The sequence below is a fragment of the Aquarana catesbeiana genome, linkage group LG09, assembly GCF_042186555.1.
Source record: "Aquarana catesbeiana isolate 2022-GZ linkage group LG09, ASM4218655v1, whole genome shotgun sequence".
NCBI classification, from domain to species: domain Eukaryota; kingdom Metazoa; phylum Chordata; class Amphibia; order Anura; family Ranidae; genus Aquarana; species Aquarana catesbeiana.
Window position 1 is genome coordinate 93,272,431 of NC_133332.1, and position 19,125 is coordinate 93,291,555.

Below are 19,125 nucleotides of genomic sequence, written 5' to 3' on the forward strand. Positions count from 1 at the left end.
ATATATATATATATATATATGCTAATTCAAAACAAGAGTGTGCAGTACTCTACAGTAAGCCACTAGCTTGCATCACTGGTCTGATTTCACAAAATAAAATATGATGGAATGCTGTACTGTGTTAAAGAATAAATCAGACAAAAGGATAAAAAACATCTTTGGAAAGTAATAAGAAATTTAAAGAAGACTGATTGCCTCATCAATTGCTTCTGTTGACATTAGTATGTTTTGCTAGGTATTAGATACATTTCCAGGGCCGCTGATAAGGCAGTGCAGCTGGGCCTCCTGTACCGGGCCCAGGCAAGGGCCCCATCAGTTCAAAAGGGGGCCCGGGCACCTGTCAAGCTGTCCTCTCCTCTTCTGCTGACAGCTGCTGCAGGAACACAGAGGGATTGGTTTCAAGATGGAGAGCAGGAAGGGGAATGGTAAATATGCCATATTTACCCGCTCCTTCCTTAAATGAACACAGTGAGCAATCAGTACCGCTCCTGTGTCCATTCATCACTAAAGCATAGTAAACTAAGTTTACTTTATGAACAGGAAGCCTCAGAGTGCTTCCCTTTATTCACTCTAGTGCAGCTGCAGATGAAAGGAATAATGAATTTGTGTTTGCTACTGGGTGGGTGGTGAAAAAACGCCCCTCTCCATTGAAATGAATGGAAAGCGATTCAAAAGCACCTGAAAAGCTCTTCAAAAGCGCTCAGTGTTTTACTGGGAGTTTACAAGCGCTTCAGTGTGAAAGGGGCATAAGACCTGAGCTGCTACCCTTACTATTACTACTGAATGGATCTGGTACTAAAAAGACACAAAATGTGTTAAAACCTGTCTTCAGTTATCCAACAAACAAAACTCAAACCATATTCATAACTGACGAGAACGTGTTTGCAGACTTCGAAGGACATGTACGGAAATCTATCAGAGACAGAAGAAAAAGAACATAGAAAACTTTGTGATATATTTTATGTATATACTTCATTTATTGACAAAACTTCCTCAAGGCTGTAAATAGGCTTTACTGGAAAAGCTCTGTTGTACATATAGACAGGAGTAAACAAACACTTCCTGCTTCCTACTGGACATTCCAGTAGATGATTAAAGAGCTGAAAGGATCTAGCTACTGCCTCGGTGGCTGCCCAAGAGGGTGGCCTCTTGTTTGTCTAGTGGCCTCTAGTGATGGATGGGTTAATAGGAAATCTGCTTCCAGGAGACTGTGAGAAGGAGCTGAACTCTCACCTCAGACCCCCAGCAAGCCCTAAATTGGCTGCACACAAGACAAGCAGATGGATTAGGCCAAGAACTTTAACCATTCAGATGCACTCTATACACCATTCTCCCATAACAAGACACTGATCCTACAGAATCATTACAGAGAAAGAGTATTAGTCAGTAATGTGTGTGTGAAAACATAAGGAAAGACGTCCTCATTTTAGTTGTTTACAGAATAATTTAAGATAGAGATGTTAATGTGAAATGGTTGGACTGAGCTTCTTGAATACTAACTTATCCAAGATTCTCTGGAATGGCTTTGTATAAAGAGACAGAATTTTTGTTTTAGCTCCTAATGTATTTTCTGTGTAACTCTGCTTGGTTTCCTCTGTGTCTCTGTACAATGGGGCAGCATTAAAGGGAAGTCTAAGACTAGTTTCAAATGGATACTGGATGCAGAAGGATACTCAGTACCTGAGTTCATGAAACAACCTTTCAAACGTTCTTCACATGGGGAAAAGCCTGACAAATGAACCAATAAAAACCAAAGACCAGTTTCTAGATGTTTCACTCAAGATTATTATCTGCCTGAACTCTGCCTGATCTTTTTTGTGCTCTCTATACACCTGTTTCACCCAATACATGCAATATGTCAGAATCAGAGTGTCAGAGAGCAGAGTTCGACATATGTTGTATCATTCAGTCTTGCCTCTTCAGTCCCATTTCAACAGGCATTGCTGGCACTCCACTTTTTATTTTATTTTGTGTTTCAGAGGAAACAAATTTGTGGCTATCACCACTGGGCTTCAGAATGGAGTACTCAACCAACCTGTAGGGACAACATAACCAGATGTAGGCCCCTGATTTAATTATTGCAATCCACAGGTGAGAAATAGACTGTAAAGCGTTATCCCTGAGGTATGTTACCACAAGTGCGCTGTTTCAGTCCATTGGACCCATTTCAACCAGAGTTATTTGGAGTTCTAGGTTCTTCTAGTCATTGCTAGGGGATCCTTGAGTAGAGAGCAGTAACATACTGATCTTCTCCCTTATGGTGCCTACATAGTTCCAGAGACAGCTTCACTTGGCAGATCTAAGGACTGGTGTGGAGGCTAGTGGAGCCTCTCCTCCTTGTCTGTCAGGTAGTAACTTCTGACACCAAATACATTTTTAGCTTTCTGTAAGGGAGGCATTCTTCCTTGCACTGACCACTAATGTAAGGAACATGCTTACTCCTAATGACAACCAAGGTTATGGACATTCTTCCTCCAACAAAACATCGTAAGTGAAATTCTTTGAACTGATCAAGATTGTACATTCTTCTACTGACCTTCAGGGTAAGGGACATTCTGACCACCAGTATTATGAACATTCTTACTCTCAATGATCACCAATGTAACCTGCTTTCTTCCCACTGACCATCGATGTAACGGACGTTCTTTCCACTGACCATTAATGTAAGGGAAAATTCTTCCTTTCCCTAACCACCAATGTAACGGCATTCTTCTTTTCACTAACCACCAATGTAAGGCAGTGGTCATCAACCCTGTCCTCAGGGCCCACTAACAGGCCAGGTGTATGTATGACCTTGGGGAGATGCAGACTAGAATACTGCAATCACTGAGCAGCAAATGATAAATGATATAACCTGTGATGTATTTCAGTTATCTTGCAAACCTGGCCTGTTAGTGGGCCCTGAGGACAGGGGTTGAGGACCACTGATGTAAGGGACATTTTTCCAACTGATCACCATTATAAGGAGTATTCTTTCTTTCGTTGTCCACCAATATGAGATGCATTCTTCCCACTGACCCATAATGTAGGAGGTATTTCTTTCTCTGTCCTCTTCCTCTAGTGATCTGTGAAGTTTAGATACATATTCATTTTTAGTGACGGTTTCATGAGGCCTAAAACTTACTTTATAGATTCTTCTGAGGTAAAATAGCTGATAAAGGCTCTTCCAATGGGGGCATATGCTAAAAGACATCAGCACATGCTTTTTAATTCTCTAGTGAACCAAGGCTTCCATGCCATTTGTTCTATTGACAGACATTTGCCCATCTATCTCACTCATAGCTCAGGCCTGGATGATGATGAAGAACACATAATCAAGCTGTACTTTAAAAATAACACAAGCTCATCAACAACTAAAGGTTAAAGAGGCACTGCAGTCTGCTCACATAATTTGTAATAAAAACATCTTTGCCATTCTGAAGCTTCCCTCCAACCACTTTGCATATTATTTTATATATACTGTTATTCTGTACTTGCCAAATATGCTGCAGAAATCTCCCTCCACTGAGTCTGGCTGCAACTATTTTAACTGTGGGCAGCTGAAGCTGCTGCCTGTTTACTTCCTGGATTTACACAGATACAGAGGCACACCTCCAGCTCTGCAGCCCCGCAGCTTTCATTGGCCCTCTTATGACTCATCCCCCTCCCTTCCTGGCAAACTCTCATGAGAGTGAGAAAGTGAGCTGTGCATGATGTCATAAGCCTAGGCTTTTTACCAGACAAGAAATAGGAAGTGGGCCGTATAAGGTATTTACTGGCAGAAAAAAATGTTTTACTATCCAAAGTTAAAACAACAAGGGCAGAAGATTTAATAGATGGAAAGATGAAAAGATGAAGGTCCGCTTTAAGAGGCTCTTCATTGTAAGACGCAGTCACTTGATGATATTTAACGCTTCAGAAGAGCAATATTATTATGCAGAGTGCTGTAGTAACATTATGAAAGCTGTAAGAAGACAGATAGAATCACAGACTGAAATCTTCTGTTTCCAATCTGCACCTCAGACTATCCCCGTGGAGTCAGCAAGAGTTTAGCACCAGGGATGGCCTGACAGATGGTGGGCCTCACCCAGCCCTGACACATTCTTGGCTGAAAGATCTGGACAGGAGACAGCAGACCGATACGTGTAATGTAGCCATCTTCCTGCAAGGAAATGCTGACAGCACATGCTGAGCCTGATCACACACAGGCAATGGTCACTTATTACTGGCCCTGTTAAGCCTTTCTGATCTTACACACCCAATACAGAGAGGAAGAGAAGAACTCCGCTTCCTCTACTATCCAATATGTCATTTCAGGAAACAGACAAATGCTAAATTTGCACTGTTATGATCAGCAATTTACCAAGAGATAAAAACACAGGGCTAAGGCTCGGTTCACACAGGGACGACTTGTCAGGCGACCTAGTCGCCTGACAAGTCGCCTCCCGTTCTGTGCTATGGAACCGTTCTAAGGGGAGCGACGCAAGTCGCTCCGACTTAGAAAAAGGTTCCTGTACGACTTTGGGGGCGACTTGGGGCGACTTGCATAGACTTCTATACAGAAGTCGTTTTGCAAGTCGCCCGGGCAGTCGTGTGCAGGTCGCCTCGGTGAGGCGACCTGCAAGTCGTGCCGCCTCTGGTGTGAACCGAGGCTTAGGGTATATCGTTTTTGTTTTTTTGTTTTTTACATATCTTTTTTACAAGTCTTTTTTGGACAAAAAATCATTTAAAAAAACAGCGTGGGTTTCCACCCCCCAGTACATACCAGGCCCTTTGGGTCTGGTATGGATAATAAGATGAACTCCACGTCAATTTTTTTTTTTAAATAGCGTAGCCCCCCCCCCCCCAAATCCATACCAGACCCAAAGGGCCTGGTAAGGACGGGGGAGCTCATGCCATTTTTTTCTTAATTCTGTCATAGGGCTCCCCTTAACCACTTCAATACACTATATTATGTATCGTACACTGCACTATATACCCTGCACTGTATTATATATACTACACTGAGGGCACTATATACTCTGTTATATACTATACGGATTGCACTATGTACTCTGCTGAAAAATTGGGCCTTAGGTGTTGGTGGTGGCAGAACACGGTAACCCCTCACAGTTGCTCTTGTTGAGAGCAGGAAAGGTCCCTGCTGTTAAATATTTAAAAAAATGTAATTACATGCGCCTGTTAAACAGGGGCAGAAACATTGGGCCTTAGGTGTTGGTGGTGTCAGTAACCCCTCACAGTTACTCTTGTTGAGTGCTGTTAAATAATATTTCAGAGGCTGCTTGCTCTCTTTTAGTGGCCTGTGAGCGTCTGCCTCTACTTGGAGGCCTTCCGGACATGATGGGTATTTTTTTTTTTTTTTTAACACCGCACTACACTGTATTATATACTGTGTACACCACCTGAAGTGTATTTGAAACTGTACACACTAGTATATACTGTGTACACCAGTAGTGTATTTAGGTTTTGTGCCCTAGGCCTGACTAAACTCCCTAATTTAAATATGACCCACCCCTTCCTGTCAAGGCCACACCCCTTGCTGTTTAAGACCCGCCCTGAAATTTTCGAGTGGGGACACTAGTTCTGAGGGCCTGGCGGGGGGCAATGGATTCCCTTAATTTGCATAGATTTCCTCTCACATCCTGTTTGGCTATGGGGCAGGAAGTGAAGGGAAATCTCTGCACTGGGTACAGGGATGGTAAAAAATATTTCTGAGAATTTTATGGAGAGGACTAAGAAGATATAACCATGCCAATGGTGCAGCAGAAAACATATAGCACAGTGAGGAAGGTTTGTGGTCCAGGAAGATAGGACAGTCAAAATTAGAAGTGGCGCCCCCCCCCCACAGTTGCAGAATACCGGCCGCCCGTATACTGAAAGCAGTGCGGCCGCTTTATGGGGGCGCTAGACTTATTTGCCTCTCAGCCTAGTCTGTCCCATAAGACTGGCGCTACACTAACAGCGCAAGCCAGCAGGGAATCTTTCCGTGCTACCCCCCTGCAAAGTGCTGCCCCTAGGCCTGGGCCTTGTCGGCCTAGGCCAGGACACAGCGTTGGTGAATACCACCTGCACTGTATTATCTACTGTACACTGCCGAATGCACTGTGTGTGTATATATATATATATATATATATATATATATATATATATATATATATATATATATATATCTCAAATACACTGCCTGTACTGACTGAATATAGAGTTTACACTGTATATATAGGCTATGCTGAATGCAGAGTATATATATATATATATATATCACAAATACACTGCCACTAACTAACCTGCCTGCCTAATCTAGCTCAATCTCTCTATCTCTGGGCACTGTGTAAGCAGCCTTATATAGTGTGAGGTGTGGACTTAGTTCCCCTGAGCCATGATTGGCCAAAAGCAGCCTGCCTTTGGCTAATTATGGCTCTCGCTAAGGAGCGTGCTGTGATTGGCCAAAGCATGCAGGTCAGATGTATTCTTTGGCCAATCATCATACAGCAATGCACTGTGCATTATGGAGCGCTCAAATTTGATGTGATTTTTTCCTCAGTTTAGGCCGATATGTATTCTTGTACATATTTTTGGTAAATAAAATCGCAATAAGCGTATATTGATTGGTTTGTGCAAAAGTTATAGCGTCTACAAAATAGGGGATAGTTTTATGGCATCTTTATTATTATTTGTTTTTATTAGTAACTTATCGTGACTGCGACATTATGGTGGACACATCGGACACTATTTTGGGACCATTATCATTTATACCGCGATCAGTACTATAAAAATGCACTGATTACTGTGTAAATGACACTGGCAGGGAAGGGGTTAAACACTAGGGGGGCGATCAAGGGGTTAAGTGTGTCCTAGGGAGGGATTCCAACTGTGGGGGGGATAAGCCACCACTGACATGACAGCGATCACTGCTCCCAATGACAGGGAGCAGTAATCTCTGTCATGTCACTAGGCAGAACGGGGAAATGCCTTGTTTACATAGGCATCTCCCCATTCTGCGGCTCCATGACACGATCGCCGTAGAGTCCGCGGGACCTGTGGGCACGGTCACGCTGTACGCGCCGGGGGGCGAGCCCACTAGCCCCGACAATTAAAGGGGATGTACAGGTACGCCCATTTGCCTACCGCTGCCATTGTGCCAACGTATATTAGCGTGGAGCAGTCGGCAAGTGGTTAAAAAGTCAATATTGGAGTAGATCTGCATCAGCTACAGTGGAAAATCAAGAGAACAGGCTGCTGGGGAAAAAAGCTCAGGAGCATACTATTGACAAGAATGATTTTCCTGAATGCTGCTTTAATGGATTTAATGCACCCTGCAGTGTGACACAAAATCAGAGGTACACCGGGGGGCCCATGTACATAAATGAGGGAGCAATCCCCATGTGGCAGGAACAAGTGCTCAGTACTCACTTTCACTGTTCCGTAGAATGAGGACTCTTTTCTGCTTACTGTTCTCTTGTAAATCACACTGAGCCGGATTATCTTAAATGACCCTCAAATCTGTTGCATTCTTTGTGAAAATCACACATAGTTTACTCAATATAGCATACTACTGAGCGGCAGTGTGTTCTAGAGAATCACATCACCAGACTGTCAGGACAATCCCAACAAGCCCCTGGGACAGGGGTTTTCTATTGCAGTTCCCATCATTCAGAGCACTGTGCCAGAAATATATTTAATGACGCATTACGCAATGACCCCAACTTCCTAATACTTCTCCCAACATTGCTATCTGGACTGCTCCTTGGAAGTACTTCACACATTTACAGCAAGAGAAAATCATTTGTAATTATGCCTGTTTTGTACAACATATTTTTTTTATCAACAAAGATTAGTATTTATTTATTGCTTTAGTTTTACTTTAATTACTGCACTGTGTGCTAATGTTTGCATTTCATCTTAAAACTGAGCTATACTTCAATGCTAATAGAAAGCAGTATTAAACCCAAAAGCAAACATTTATTAGATTTCAGCTTACAAATTTTTAGATGTGATAGCTGCATTCATTTTGTTTTTTAGGCTTTTCTTTCTACTATTTTAATCTGGTGATCAAGCCAGCAAGTCTGTTGTGTTTCAAAAGCACAAGCTCGCCAGCAGAATGCATCAGTTTACATGGATGAGACAAACCATTTAACACTGACAGGGGTGCTTAACCACTTGACCTCCGGAAGATTTACCCCCTTCATGACCAGGCCATTTTTTGCCACAAATAGAGCTTTCTTTTGGTGGTATTTCATCACCCCTGCATTTTTTATTTTATTGTGCTATAAACAAAAAAAGACCGACAATTTTGAAAAAAAAATATTTTTTTTTTACTTTCTGCTGTAAAACATATCCAATAAAAAAAATGTAAAAAATTGAATTTGTTCATAAGTTTACATATTTTTGTAAATAAAACAAGCGTAAATTGACACTAATACAGTGATCAGTGCTAAAGATATGCACAGTCACTGTACAAATGACACAGGCTGGGAAGGGGTTAAACATCAAGGGCTATTAAAGGGTCAAATGTGTGCCTAGCTGGTGTTTTTTTACTGTGTGGGAGGTGCTTGTACTAGGGGAAGGCATGGATCTGTGTCCCTGCTGTGCAGAAACACAGGATCCATGTCTTCCCTTCTGACAGAAGGGCAATCTGCCTTGCTTACATAGGCAGACTGCTGTTCTATATGTGTACCGAGTGATCGGCGGATATCAAGTCTGCAGTACCCGCCCATCATCTCCCGCTGTGAATAATCACAGTGGGAGCGAGGCACTGCCACTGCGCACTCGCGCCCACTACCCATAAGTGCAGGATCATGTATATATATATATATATGTATATATATATATATATTCAAATATGTGGACATTTTTGTAAATATTTTATTATATCTTTTCATGTTTTTTTTTTTTTGTTTTTTGTTTCATCAGTCTATCAATTAAGGGTGTGGTTAATTGCTCCCAGGTGACTATTTAACTTGTTGTAGGACTCAGTTGAGCGTGCTCAGTTTGAAGCTGTGGAGCTTGGTGTAAGTGGAACTTTTTTAAGTGGGAGTTATAAACAAGAGTTTAAAACAGGAGGTTATAACAGGGGTCATAGTACCTGTGTAGTGTGAGTATCTGAGTGTTGTCTGAGTAGTGTGTGTGGATCGTTAGTACTTGTGTATTGTGTACCTGTGTATTGTCTTGAGTATTAGTGCCAGGAAGCTAGTTGTTAGGTAATTTGGACAGGGTAAAATCCCCAAATCCTCACTAAATTTAATAGGTACGATGCCCGGCGGGTGTGGAGAGGCGACTCTTTGTACATCTTGCCGCATGTATGCGTTCCTTGATCATCCGATCGAGGGCGAATACTGCTGTGCAAAATGTAAGCACATTGTTTCCCTGGAAGCCCAGGTTCTGAATCTGGGGAAGCAACTGTCAGCACTGAGAAGTCCCTCCATACTAAAGGTGAGCCAGGAACGTACACGGCAGGTGCCGGCAGGGGCCAGCACAGAGGCGGGTGGAGACAAAGAGGTGCAGGCACTAGCAAAGAGTAGATGGGTGACAGTCAGGAGGGGTAGAGGGGGAAGTGCCAGGGAGGCCGATCCAGGACTGGAGCATCCCAATAAGTACGCTCCATTGAGTGACATTGGTGTAACCAGTCAGGGACCAGCACTGCTGGAGTTGAGGGACTCTCCTAGCTGCCAGGGGAAGAACTCCTCCAGTGAGAGTGGGGGGGCAGCAAAGGGAAAGGAAAGACAGATTCTGGTGGTAGGGGACTCAATTCTTATAAGGACAGAGAGGGCAATCTGTAACCAAGACCTGAAGCGCCGAACAGTATGTTGTCTACCGGGCGCTCGGGTTCGGCACATCATGGATCTTGTGGACAGATTACTGGCAGGGGCTGGGGAAGACCCGGCTGTCATGGTGCACGTTGGCACCAATGACAAAGTCAGAGGCAGATGGAGTGTCCTAAAGAACGATTTTAGGGACTTAGGAGCTAAATTGAGGAAAAGGACCTCCAAGGTAGTGTTCTCAGGAATACTACCGGTACATCGAGCCACACCAGAGAGGCAGAGGGAGATTAGGGAAGTAAACAAGTGGCTGAAGAGCTGGTGTAGTAAGGAGGGGTTTGGGTTCCTGGAGGACTGGGCCGACTTCTCAGTCGGTAACCGGTACTATAGAAGGGACGGACTGCACCTAAATGAGGAGGGTGCAGATCTGCTGGGAATGAAGATGGCCAAAAAGTTAGAGGGGTTTTTAAACTAGGCGATGGGGGGGAGGGTCCAGAGACAGTGATAGCCAGCGCGGAAGATATTCCAGAGGGTAGTATTGGGGGCATTAGTGGTAGGTTAACCAAAGCACAAAAACACAAGGTGAGTATAGTAGCAAGTCCAAGTTGCAATCTTGAAACACCCAATACGAGGACAATATGCGACCGGTCTAAACTATGTGGCATGTTCACCAATGCCAGGAGCCTGGCGGACAAGATGGGTGAACTAGAGATACTGTTGTACAAGGAGGATTTGGATTTTGTGGGAATTTCAGAGACCTGGTTCAACAGCTCTCATGATTGGCTGGCAAACATTCAAGGGTATACCCTATACCGCAAGGATAGAGAGGGTAAAAAAGGGGGAGGGGTATGCCTATATATCAAGAATAATGTACAAGTGAATGTGAGAGATGACATCACTGAGGGGGCTAGGGAGGAGGTGGAATCTTTATGGGTAGAGCTCCAAAGGGATGAAGCTAAGGGGAAAATAATACTGGGAGTATGCTATAGGCCCCCTAACCTGAGGGAGGAAGTGGAGACGGATCTCCTATCACAAATTGGATTAGCAGCAAGGATGGGAAGTGTTATCATAATGGGGGATTTTAATTATCCAGACATAGACTGGGCGGAGGGAACCGCGCATTCATTTAAGGCTCGCCAGTTCCTTAATGTCTTGCAGGACAATTTTATGGGTCAGATGGTAGACGCACCAACTAGAAATAAAACATTACTAGATCTACTGATTACCAACAATACAGACCTGATAACAGATGTGGAAATACGGGGCAATTTAGGTAACAGCGATCACAGGTCAATTAGTTTCAGTATAAATCACACAAATAGGAGACATGAAGGGAACACAAAGACACTGAATTTCAAAAGAGCCAACTTCCCTAAACTACAAACCTTGCTAAAAGGCATAAATTGGGATAAAATATTAGGAACAAAGAATACAGAGGAGAGATGGGTTTGCTTTAAGAGCATATTAAATAAGGGCATTAGCCAATGTATCCCATTGGGTAATAAATTTAAAAGAGCGAACAAACATCCTGGATGGCTTAACTCCAATGTAAAAATGCATATAAAAGCAAAGGAGAAGGCCTTCAAAAAATACAAGGTTGAGGGATCATCCACAGCATTCAGAATTTATAAAGAATGCAATAAGAAATGTAAGGGTGCAATTAGGATGGCTAAGATAGAACATGAAAGACACATAGCGGAGGAGAGCAAAAAAAATCCCAAGAAATTCTTTAAGTATGTAAACAGTAAAAAAGGGAGGACAGACCATATTGGCCCCATAAAGAATGAGGAAGGACATCTGGTTACAAAGGATGGGGAGATGGCAGAGGTATTGAATTTATTCTTCTCCTCAGTATTCACGAGTGAATCGGGGGGCTTCAGTAACCAAAACTGTAGTGTTTATCCTCATGACACAACACAGGAAGCACCTACATGGTTAACAGAGGACGGAATTAAAATTAGACTTGAGAAACTTAACATTAATAAATCACCGGGACCAGATGGCTTGCATCCGAGGGTACTTAGGGAACTCAGTCAGGTGATTGCCAGACCGTTGTTCCTAATTTTTACAGACAGTCTATTGACTGGAATGGTGCCAGCTGATTGGAGAAAAGCCAATGTAGCACCAATATTTAAAAAGGGCCCAAAAAACATCCCTGGGAATTACAGACCAGTTAGCCTAACATCAATAGTATGTAAACTCTTGGAGGGGATGATAAGGGACTATATACAAGATTTTATTAATAAGAATGATATCATTAGCAGTAATCAGCATGGATTCATGAAGAATCGTTCTTGCCAAACCAATCTATTAACCTTCTATGAGGAGGTGAGTTGCCATCTAGATAAAGGAAGGCCCGTAGACGTGGTGTATCTGGATTTTGCAAAAGCATTTGACACAGTTCCCCATAAACGTTTACTGTACAAAATAAGGTGCGTTGGCATGGACCATAGGGTGAGTACATGGATTGAAAACTGGCTACAAGGGCGTGTTCAGAGGGTGGTGATAAATGGGGAGTACTCAGAATGGTCAGGGGTGGGTAGTGGGGTCCCCCAGGGTTCTGTGCTGGGACCAATCCTATTTAATTTGTTCATAAATGACCTGGAGGATGGGATAAACAGTTCCATCTCTGTATTTGCAGACGATACTAAGCTAAGCAGGGCAATAACTTCTCCGCAGGATGTGGAAATCTTGCAAAAAGACCTGAACAAATTAATGGGGTGGGCGACTACATGGCAAATGAGGTTCAATGTAGAAAAATGTAAAATAATGCATTTGGGTGTCAAAAATATGAATGCAATCTATACACTGGGGGGAGAACCTCTGGGGGAATCTAGGATGGAAAAGGACTTGGGGGTCCTAGTGGATGATAGGCTCAGCAACGGCATGCAATGCCAAGCTGCTGCTAATAAAGCAAACAGAATATTGGCATGCATTAAAAGGGGGATCAACTGCAGAGATAAAACGATAATTCTCCCGCTCTACAAGACTCTGGTCCGCCCGCACCTGGAGTATGCTGTCCAGTTCTGGGCACCAGTCCTCAGGAGGGACGTACTGGAAATGGAGCGAGTACAAAGAAGGGCAACAAAGCTAATAAAGGGTCTGGAGGATCTTAGTTATGAGGAAAGGTTGCGAGCACTGAACTTATTCTCTCTGGAGAAGAGACGCTTGAGAGGGGATATGATTTCAATTTACAAATACTGTACTGGTGACCCCACAATAGGGATAAAACTTTTTCGCAGAAGAGAGTTTAATAAGACTCGTGGCCACTCATTGCAATTAGAGGAAAAGAGGTTTAACCTTAAACTACGTAGAGGGTTCTTTACTGTAAGAGCGGCAAGGATGTGGAATTCCCTTCCACAGGCGGTGGTCTCAGCGGGGAGCATTGATAGCTTCAAGAAACTATTAGATAATCACCTGAATGACCGCAATATACAGGGATATGTAATGTAATACTGACACATAATCACACACATAGGTTGGACTTGATGGACTTGTGTCTTTTTTCAACCTCACCTACTATGTAACTATGTAACTATGTGACAACACTGAAGAAATGACACTTTGCTACAACGTAAAGTAGCAAATGTACAGCTTGTATAAAAGTGTAAATTTGCTGTCCCCTCAAACTAATGCAACACAACCGTTTGTGTCTAAACCGCTGGCCACAAAAGTAAGTACACCCCTAAGTGAAAATGCCCAAATTGGGCCCAAAGTGTCAATATTTTGTGTGGCCACCACTATTTTGGTGATGGAGTTCACCAGAGCTTTACAGATTGCCACTGGAGTCCTCTTCCACTCCTCCACCTTCTGTTTGAGGATGCCCCACAGATGCTTAATAGGGTTTAGGTCTGCAGACATGATTGGCCAGTCCATCACCTTTACCCTCAGCTACTTTAACAAGGCAGTGGTTGTCTTGGAGGGGTGTTTGGGGTCCTTATCATGTTGGAATACTGCCCTGCGGCCCAGTCTCCAAAGGGAGGGGATCATGCTCTGCTTCAGTATGTCACAGTACATGTTGGCATTCATGGTTCCCTCAATGAACTGTAGCTCCCCAGTCCCGGCAGCACTCATGCAACCCCAGACTATGACACTCCCACCACCATGCTTGACTGTAGTTAAGACACATTGTCTTTGTATTCCTCACCTGGTTGCCGCCACACACGCTTGACACTATCTGAACCAAATAAGTTTATTTTGGTCTGATCAGACCACAGGACATGGTTCCAGTACTCCTTGTCCTTAGTCTGCTTGTCTTCAGCAAACTGTTTGCGGGCTTTCTTGTGCGTCATCTTTAGAAGAGGCTTCCTTCTGGAATGACAGCCACACAGACCAATTTGATGCAGTGTGCGGTGCATGGTCTGAGCACTGACAGGCTGACCCCCTCCAACCTCTGTAGCAATGCTGGCAGCACTCATACGTCTTTTTCCCAAAGACAACCTCTGGATATGAAGCTGAACATGTGCACTCAACTTCTTTGGTCGACCATGGTGAGGCCTGTTCTGAGTGGAACCTGTCCTGTTAAACCGCTGTATGGTCTTGGCCACCATGCTGCAGCTCAGTTTCAGGGTCTTGGCAATCTTCTTATAGCCTAGGACATCTTTATATAGAGCAACAATTCTTTTTTTTCAGATCCTCAGAGAGTTCTTTGCCATGAGGTGCCATGTTGAACTTCCAGTGACCAGTATGAGGGAGTGAGAGCGATAACACGCAAATTTAACACACCTGCTCCCCATTCACACCTGAGACCTTATAACACTAACAAGTCACATGACACCGGGGAGAGAAAATGGCTAATTGGGCCCAATTTGGACATTTTCACTTAGGGGTGTACTCACTTTTGTTGCCAACGGTTTAGACATTAATGGCTGTGTGTTGAGTTATTTTGATGGGACAGAAAATTTACACTGTTATACAAGCTGTACACTCACTACTTTACATTGTAGCAAAGTGTCATTTCTTCAGTGTTGTCACATGAAAAGATAGAATAAAATATTTACAAAAATGTGAGGGGTGTACTTACTTTTGTGAGATACTGCACACATATATATATATATATATATATATATATATATATATATATATATATATATATATATACGTGATCCTGCGCACAGTGGCCACCCTGTAGCAATAAAACTGCTATAGAGGGGTCGCTAAGTGGTTAAAGAGGTGCTTCAGTCATATTCTGAAAAATTCAAAGTCAGCAGCTACAAAAACTGTAAATATTTCATAAATAGAGACTCACCTGTCCCATGATCCAGCGGTGTCCTCACATGGCCGATTTCTTCACTGGGCTTCGACCGCCGATGCCGGCAATCGGCCCTTGGTCATGTGATGTCTTTTATAGAAGAGAAGCAGAATTAAGTTGAGCAGATCCTTTTCTTTACTAGAAATCATGTGAACAAAGGCTAGTTTTTTGTCATGTGATATACATATATACATATACACCGATCAGCCATTACATCAAAATCACAGACAAGTATGGATTATCTTGTTACAATAGCTTCTAAATGTTGGTGGGATATATAAGGCATCAAGTAAGCATGTTGCCCATGAAGCTGATGTGTTGCAAGCAGATAAAATGGGCTTTGCAGTTTGTTATACAATATATGAAGCTGCATAGCCGCGGACTGGTCAGGGTGCCCATGCTGACCCATGTCCACAGCCAAAGTACCTATAATGGGCATGTAAGCATCAGAACTGGACCACGGAGCAATGGAAGAAGGCGACCTGGTCGAATCACTTTTTCTTTTACATCACGTGGATGGCTGGGTGGGTGTGAGCCACTTACTTGGGAAAGAGATGGCACCAGGATGCAGTCTGGGAAGAAGGCAAGCCGGTGGAGGCAGTGTGATGCTTTGGGAAATGTTCTGCTGGGAAACTTTGGGTCCCACCAGTCACGTGGATGTTATTCGATACACATCACCTACCTAAACATTGTTGCTGGCCAAGTGCACCCCTTCATAGAAACGGTATTCCATGATGGCAGTGGCTTCTCTCAGCAGGATAATGCACCCTGCCACACTGCAAAAAAGCTTAAATTGTTTGTTAGCCCTACACTTCATATTCCTGATATATGCCTGCTGTACCATGTACTTGTATGAGAAAGTATTCTGTTCTCTTTGTATGCCTTCCTTTGTGTGAAATCTCTGGTGTTCCTGTCAGTCCCCTTGCTTTCCTAATAAAAACTGACCACACTAAGCAGGAGAACACAGCCTGGTCAGTTCTCTAGCTATACTGGGAATTCAGTGTACTCTCCTCCAATGATCAGACTTGTCCTGACACCCCCCACTGTGCAGCCATTCACTAGGAAGCTCAGTGTGCTGCTGTTTCTCCTCCCAGCTCTTATGCAGCTGAGAACAGAGGGAATGTGATCACTTATAAAAAAGGGAAAAAATGTATTTATAATGGTTTTTTTTATATCTATACAAGCATGTTTTGCCTGTCATTTATGTTTTAAACCAAAGGGGTTGTTTTACAAGGTGATCATTTACAATCACTTTACCCACTTCAATAACAGGCACTTATACACCTTCCTGCCCAGACCAATTTTCAGCTTTCAGTGCTGTCGCAGTTTGAATGACAATTGCTCGGTCATCCATCACTGTACCCAAACTAAATTTTTATCATTTTGTTCCCACAAATAGAGCTTTCTTTTGGTGGTATTTGATCACCTCTGCTAAACAAATAAAAAAAGACTGAAAATTTTGAAAAAAAGAAAAGTTTTGCCTTTGTTCCTGTTATAAAATTTTGTAAATAAGTAAGTTTTTTCTTTCACTGATGGGCACTGATAAGGCGGCACCGATGAGGTGGCACCAATGGGCACTGACGATGGGCATTCATATGCGGCACTGATGGGCACTGGTAGGCGGCACTGATATGCAGAACTTATGGGCATTGATAGGCGGCACTGATGGGCACTCATGGGTGGCACTGGTGGGCACTGATGGGCACTGATGGGCGACACAGATGGGCACTGAATGGCTGCAAAGATGGGTTCTTATGGGTGGCACTAATAGGCGGCACTGCTGCCCACTGATAGGTGGCACTGCTGGGCACTGATACGCGGCACTGATATGAGGCAATGATAGGCATCCCTGGTGGCACTGGCAGTGGTAGGCATTGTGAGTGAGCACTGATTGGCAGCTGCCTGGGCATTGATTGGCAGCTGCCTGGGCACAGATTAGTATTTCCCTGGGGGTCTAGGGGGGCATACCTGGTGGTCCAGTGTGGCTGGCCATCCTGGTGGTCCTGGGCGGCATGATGGTGGTCCTAGGTGGGATCCGAGGGGGGCTGTGCTGATAAACAATCAGCACAGACCCCCCCTGTCAGGAGAGCAGCCGATTGGCTCTCCTCTACTCGCATCTGTCAGACATGAGTGAGGAAAAGCCGATCACCGGCCCTTCCTATTTACATTGTGATCCGTCAGAGACTCTTTACCTAGACCGGAGTTGCGGTGTGTCAGATTGACACACCACAACACCGATCGCCGCGAAGCGCGCCCCTGAGGATGTCATATGACGTCCAGTCAGGATGTTGAAACCACTTCCCAGCCGTCATTCTGCTATATGGCGGGTGGCAAGTGGTTAAACAATGATTTGAGGAACACAAGAAGTTTGAGGTGTTGATTTGTCCTCCAAATTTTCCAGATCTCAACCCATCAAGCATCTATGGGATATGCTGGAAAAACAAGTCTGATCCATGAAAGCCCTGCCTCGCAACTATCAGAACTTAAAGGATCTGCTACTGACGACTTGTGCAAGATAAAACAGCATACCTTCAGAGGTCTAGTGGCATCCACGCTGCAATGGGTCAGGGCTGTTTTGACAGCAAAAGGGGGACCTACTCAATATTAGGTGGATAATCATAATGTTACAGCTGATCGGTGTATACTGTTTGTATATATAAAGGTATACAGATCAGGGTGTACAGATCATGGTGTACAGATCAAAGGTATACAGATCAGGGTGTACAGATCAAAGGTATACAGATCAGGGTGTGCAGATCAAAGATCAGGGTATACGGATCAGGGTATACAGATAAAGGTATACAGATCAGGGTGTACAGATAAAGGTATACAGATCAGGGTGTACAGATAAAGGTATACTACAGATCAGGGAATACAGACCAGGGTACAGCCTCTGACAGTCACTCCCCTGCTCGCGGCTCTGACCCCAGCACCCCCCCCCCCGATGTTCTGGTGGACAGGATGCTAAATGTAAGGTGCGCAGCACCAGGTTTTGCTACTCCTTTAAGCAGTCCGTGCGCCCCCTATGACATCGCATTTATATGAAAATCAGTATTACGCTTTGGGAGTTATGTATAATACGTGGCCTGTTAGGGATGCTAAGTGTCTGACTTCCCTGCATATTCTTTAAGATGAATTCCAGGTATGGATATTTTACACATAGTTACATTATTACAGCTTAATAACTATGTATATACCATACCTGGCCAATGCCCCGGCAAGATGAAAATCACTGAAGTAGATACCACCACTCCAGTGATCCCCACTGGCTTCCGGGTCCTGTGATGAGTGGCCGGCCTGATGCATTGTGAACACAGGAGGTCAGCCACTCAGCACAGGAACCATTCAAAGAATGCATGCCATATTCTTAATGAATGCAAAGCTTTCTCTGATTGGACGAGGTAAAGAGAGGCAGGGTGGTGATGTCACACTCTCCACCTACTCCAATCAGAGAATGCTTTTAATTCACGCAGGATCACTGGTCAGGTATGGTATATAAGTACATAGGTACATCGGTCCAAGTTTGACTAATATAACTACGCATAAGATTTCCATACTTGGAATTAATCTTTAACATCAAAGTACAAGGTTGTATCAGAATCCCCTAGTATAGAACTCTTTGAGGTCAATTCACTAAAGTTCACCACATGCGAAAGTTCATTTGCATAAATTATTGCATACAGGAAAATAAAGTCCAATTCACCAAAAAAATAAATAACGATTATGCGATATTTACCGCAAAATGAAAAATGTGACGGTAAATAACGGCAAAAAAACACGTGGTAATCTCTTAAGTCCAATTCACAAGTGGAACAGAGAGTAAAAAAACTTGCAATATTTATGACCAGGGTTTTGCTGGTGGTTTCACATGCGGTATTTGTCAGAAACAGCGTGTGGGCCCCCCCCTTAACAATGGATGACTCATTAGCTGTCAGGGTTCCCCGCTGACAGCTGAATAAAAAAAAATGCCAGAAATTAAAAATTATGACACAAAACCAGCATGGGCCCCCCCAAAATCCATACCAGACCCTTATCCAAGCATGCAGCCCGGCAGGTCAGGAAAGGGGGGAAACCGCTCAATGGATCAAACACCGCATTTGTTATTTAACGCAAAATTCTTCGTTAATTGCACTTTCA

The 19,125-nt window shown here is 43.6% G+C and overlaps 1 protein-coding gene across 5 annotated transcripts in view; it reads right to left on the reverse strand.

Moving 5' to 3' along the window:
• Nucleotides 1-19,125, reverse strand: part of LOC141107930 (cdc42 effector protein 2-like) — a 46,200-nt gene that overhangs the window by 17,184 nt on the left and 9,891 nt on the right. For 2 of the 5 annotated variants that reach the window (XM_073599000.1, XM_073598999.1), the window contains exon 2: nt 14,986-15,078. The exons of 2 other annotated variants lie outside the window; for them this stretch is intronic. The gene's annotated coding sequence lies outside the window, so the exon portion shown is untranslated. Of the gene's footprint in view, nt 1-2,954; nt 3,066-14,985; nt 15,079-19,125 lie in introns of those variants that run through there. One more of the 5 variants, XR_012235988.1, reaches the window with a different exon arrangement.